General features: G+C 40.6%; 1 protein-coding gene across 2 annotated transcripts in view; it reads right to left on the minus strand.

Annotated features, from left to right (window-relative positions):
• LOC147259123 (cyclin-dependent kinase 17-like) overlaps nucleotides 1-2,446 on the minus strand; it is a 31,633-nt gene extending 29,187 nt beyond the window's left edge. For both annotated transcript variants that reach the window (XM_086209373.1, XM_086209372.1), the window contains exon 1: nucleotides 2,113-2,446. The gene's annotated coding sequence lies outside the window, so the exon portion shown is untranslated. The remainder of the gene's footprint in view (nucleotides 1-2,112) is intronic.
• Nucleotides 2,447-5,419: the final 2,973 nt, after the last annotated feature.

Raw genomic sequence — 5,419 nt, forward strand, 5'->3', positions numbered from 1 at the left:
TGTTCTCAAATGTAAACAGGAGATACCTGTTTAATAGTAAACCTGAATTTTTTATTTTTTTTTTTTTGCATTGAATGGACGGACAAAACACAGAACAAGGAAATGCTGTCTTCTCAAATGAATCATGACAGGATTTTTCAGCCAGTATATTATGAATTCATTTGAAAGTTACGATTGTAGAAATTTTATCGGTTGTTCAAATGATTCTTAGCAAGCTGCAATTAGACAAACAGAAGAAATACATGGAGTTTGGCTTGATGCAGTCCATGACAACTGCACTGGGTCAAATCGTGTTTCCTTAAAAATCCACATGGTAAGAATCTCTCCGAATCCTACCATTATCAGTATCGTGCCACTAGCTTCGATGTATTTGCACCATTTAAACATGATTTGCAGACGATTGAGATATCAGCGTAACTGATAATATCCATCAACACTGGTCCTTTACCTGCATATATGTTATCTGATATGTTTCAAACTTGTGAAAACTTTATCAAACATCATTCAGGAAAAAGACGCTTTGGGTTACTTACTCTTTTAGTTAACTTCGTGTGAGGGATCACTGCAAAAAAGAACACTGGCTGCTATAAAGATTTTAGATGTTTGTTTGTGTGCTCCCAAACATTAATATCAGTATCAGTCTTTAACAAGTGAAACTAAAATTGTGTCGTGTTGCTGTTTAGTGTACTGATGTCCCTCATTTCCGATGACAAAAGTTAAAGTAAAACTGTATATTATCCTGCCTCCGCTGCATATCTTTATCACATTTATGTTAAACTCATTTGAAGGATGTTTGCAATGAATAAATAATTCTCATATTTTGGCCAATTAACAGATATTGGAATGTTCATACTCACTAGTAAAGATATCAGCATCTGCCCAAATGATCCTGTACCTGTCGAGCCCCAGATAAGCACCTCTAATAACATTACTGCGACTCTCAATAAGAACACTGCGCTCTTCAGAAGAGGACAAAAAATGAGAAAAACCAGAAAGTTGACAGAATGAAGTAAACAACATAGTCCATGGGAGAAGTATATTATCTTGTGCAAGGACTCTATTTTACTTTTTATTTTCATATAAGCATGGATATCATTACCACAAAGTACCAGGAAATACCATGACACATTTTTAAAATAAAAAAAGACAATGCAACACAGGTCAGATTGCCTATTGCTTTCATGATCGGTCTCAGGCAACAGGAATACTGTGTAGATGATTTTGCACCATAGAAAACATTCCAAGTTTTTCTACAATTTGACCCGCATTATTATTAGACTTGAAAGACGACAAAACACAAGTTGCAATAAATATGTAATCACACAAGCTGCAGGAAGTTTTCACACCAATATCTGGATATCCTGCTAACTTCAAACTCATCTCCCCCTCACACACACACACACACACACACACACACACACACACACACACAACTCCAAGTAGAAGATAAAAGTGCAGGAATTCATAGAAAGCTGTCTCTTGAGGTGACACTCATTGCGCACAAGTCTTCCTCCGGTTCCCATGCAGGCTGCTACGTGTTGGCCTGCCTGTCCACAACAGCACAACAGCTGAAACGGCTTAATACTCTGTGTGTGTCAGTGTGTGTGTTTTCTGGGACTGGTACCCACTGTTTCCAGTAGTTTCGGACAATTTTTCGTCCATATCTGAAATGTGGGTCAGTGAATGTTTTGGTAGCAACGTTGCAAGATGATACATGCAGAGCAGCCTCCCTGCCGGCCCCCTTTACAACCTCGTATCGTGGGTTACCAGACTGTTGAGTGTTTTAACACTTAAGCTAACACAAATGTTAACTCAAGAGGGCGGGAATGACAAAGTAACCACCTATCTCAACTTGTTCTACTATTACACAGCTGAGCACCCATCTTGTTTACCATAAATTCAGCTATTGAATGAGACAAAGTGAAGAGCTCACACAACAAACGGCTGCATTCACACTGTCACAGTAAACATTGCTGCATTGTTGAGCCTGTTTTGTGTCAACGCAGGGGGGGGAGAAGTGTTTCAACTGTTCCCAGTGTCGGTGCAGTTCTAACTGGTGTGCTTCTCTATTAAACTAGCGATAATTTAAAAAAAAGAAAACATGTAACATACCAGAAACGATGAGCGTTGCTCCGACCGGAGTCCCCGACCTCGGAGCTTCTTCTCAGGCCGGATGCCGTCTTTACCTCCGAGTGTGAAAAGAGCCCTGCTTCTTTGTGGTTTCGCTGTGGCTGTAGCTCGTTCCAGGCGAGAGTCGCTTACATCCGCGGGGTTGAGACGTCCAGTAACATGGTTCGTGTTTTTTTTTTTTAAGTCTTTAAAATGTCACTGTGAGTGAAAAACAGGAGTCGCTGTCGCTGGCTTCTCGCTCGGAGACCATGGCAGTGTGAGATCCGGTGATTACTGGCTGATCTGTGTGTCCTCTCAGACAGTCTGCCACCGCACAGCCGTGTCATCGCAGTGATCGCGGGGAAACAGCGACACCCAACGACGGCTGCCGGGAAAAACGGCAAGGCAGCCAGCGTGGCTCCACAGCGCCTCCTATTGGGGAAAATGCAGTAGTTCACATTCAAATATTTCACAGGAGACAAAGTTAAACAAATCAAATGCAAGGCAGGCAAGTCAGTTACGAAATGAAAACAAAATATTTTGCAAGAAGTAGAGGAAGTATCTTGTATTTTTATTTTATAACAATACCTAACAAGATTAGAACAGCTGTGTTCGCATTTTTCATTGAAATCAATGTGTCTTTTGGGGGCAAGACAAGACTTTTTTGTTTTTAATAATTATTTTATTGCTTTGCCATTATTTTACAAAAAATACAAAAACCATAGACAAGGAGACAAGGACAATTAAAAATGAAATAAAACAACAAAAGTGACACTCCCACCTACAGTCGACTCACCCTTCCCCACACACGCACGCACACACACACACAGAGTAATGGGAATCCAACAGTCGGCTGAGTCAAGGAAGAATGAGGAGAGTTAACCTGACTCTCCTCATTCTTCCTCAGTTGGTACTGGATGGGAAAAAACAACTACCAGTTAAATGTATATAATTAAGTATGTATGTATAAATATACACACTCACAATTATACATAAACGTACATACCCAGCCCACACCACTGACATCCATCAGCACACACACATATTCAAGTACATGACACATACATATACCCGATAAAATGTGTCAGTTTTTACACTGGCAGCTGTTGGGATGGCAGGGAAATTTGTTTTGTTCTATTTATTTTTTTGACTGTTTTCAATTAACCTCAACACGTTAGCTGTTGGGCGACAACTTTCACTGGGTTCATTTCATGTCGCCACCCGGCCTGTCAGACCTGCGGCTCCATCTATCCCCTGCACAAACTGATCAAAGTAGCAGAAACTATTTAGCTGCATGAGACTGTTGTCCCACCACACAGACGCTCAGAAACTTCATTGTAATGTGGCGTTGGGTCTCTCTTCCTGCCAGAGTTTCCTCCAGTTTCTGAAAGGAAACTGTTCTCAGTAGCACCTTGGCTGGGCTGAATTGTCTCTACAGGAAAGGTCTCTTAAATTTAATGTCTTCCCGTTGTTAATGGCTAAAATCTGGTTAGAGTGATACAATAAATGACTTTTTGCATTGAAATATTTTACCAATAATGTTTCAGATGGTGAAGTATGTAAAACACTTTCTTCTAACATTAATACAGACAGCAACAAGTGTTGGGTCACCGTAGGGATTTTACACATTAATGTGAAATGGATCATTTATTTCTGTCACTGGGGTAAAACTGTAAGGTATTAAACTCACCGATCCCTAAAAATATATAACTTTTTACATACAGACACACATTACTGCTCCTTTTTGCAGTGACCTAAACTGCCAACCTCTGTGTAATTTAATGATGTTTACAGAACACAAATTCCTTAAATTTCAATCCAAATTGGAGAAATGGGGTGTTGTAAAACCTTTGACCAGTAGTTTATTGGTCCCAATGAATTGGCAGACTTAAATTTTATTCACAAACCTTGGATGACCTTCTGAAATATGATACCTTGCATTAGCAAACATTTTCTAAGCAGTAAATAAATGCTTTATTGATATGTGATAAACAATTTACCACTACTTAATGGAAGATGAATGGAAGCACAACCTTTGGTAGCCAAATTATGGGAAATCCTCCTCCAGCATGACATTTATTTTTAGTAAAATCTTTATCAGGAGGAGCCATTCAAGTCCCTGTTGAACCACCACATGAAGGAGCTGCAAAGCATGATGACAAAATTCCTTTCAAAACAACTTATCAGTGTTCACACCTGCACGTAATATCAATGAACGGAGTGAAGTCGAGCAGGAGGGGAATCACACAGAGGACGCCTACGGTAGTTGTTTGGAATTTTGTTGCTCTGCCTCTGGATCAGCTTTGAAATACACAAGATGGTAAGTTGAGGCCGTAAAGCCATCAGCTGTGGGGTTTGTGGTTTGATTCTCAGCTCTCTCTCTCTGTCTAAAGGCAAAAGTGTCCTTGAGCAAAATCCTCAACCTAAAATTACCTCCCCAAATGTAGGTCAGGCGGAATAAAAGTTACCATAAAATGACTATAATTTAGCTTAAAGACAATAATAACTGTAGTAAAATGTTAAATTCTTCCCACAAATCCAATGCTAAAACAATGCTTAAACATCTAAATCCTGAAAGTGATATTCTCTTAACTAACAGTTTTCATCTGAACCCAAAATGTGTCCTTGTTTACTTCAACCAAGATCTTATTCGTCCTGCAAAACACACATCTCCTTAAACTTTCCCTCCTTCTTCTCACCTTCCGTTTCAACAAGTCAGTTCGAGCATTCAGTCTTTTCGGGGGCACGGCCAGAATTCAGGTGGGAAAAAAACTCGAGCAAACAGAAAGCTGCATACTTTCCAGCAGGACTTTATGACGAGAGAGACAGCGGCCTTGTTGAGGGGCTCGTTTCAGCTGCAACTGTTGAGGAGACATTTGGCAAAGGACCTGCTTGGACTCTTGGCCCCGGTTGTTTTCTGTCTCTCATTTCCAGAACATCTCTGTTTTTGTTGTCTGCCATTCATCTTTTTTTCTGGGAGGTATGAGCAGGAAAGTGCAGGTCCAGTCTAATAGTGGGTCCTGTAGGTTCTAGGACAAAACAAACAGGCATCACAGGCCCACAAACGTAAATGGTGGCCACCTCAGAAGCTACTACCATATACCATACTACCACATACAGCGGCTACAAAAAAATGATACACACATCTATCAATCTATCAGCACATTCCTTTTCTCTGCTGTTAGCTGGATTCAGTCTCTTATCAGATGTGCACGGTCACCCCCTCCCTCCTCTGACAAGCCAGTCAATATTGCTTCGAGCTGCCACCCCTCCTTTCATGCACAACTGACTCACCTCCAGCTCACCCTCA

Source organism: Aulostomus chinensis, chromosome 7 (assembly GCF_037954235.1).
Source record: "Aulostomus chinensis isolate RoL2024-O1b breed Wild chromosome 7, RoL_Achi_v1.0, whole genome shotgun sequence".
Classification (NCBI taxonomy): domain Eukaryota; kingdom Metazoa; phylum Chordata; class Actinopteri; order Syngnathiformes; family Aulostomidae; genus Aulostomus; species Aulostomus chinensis.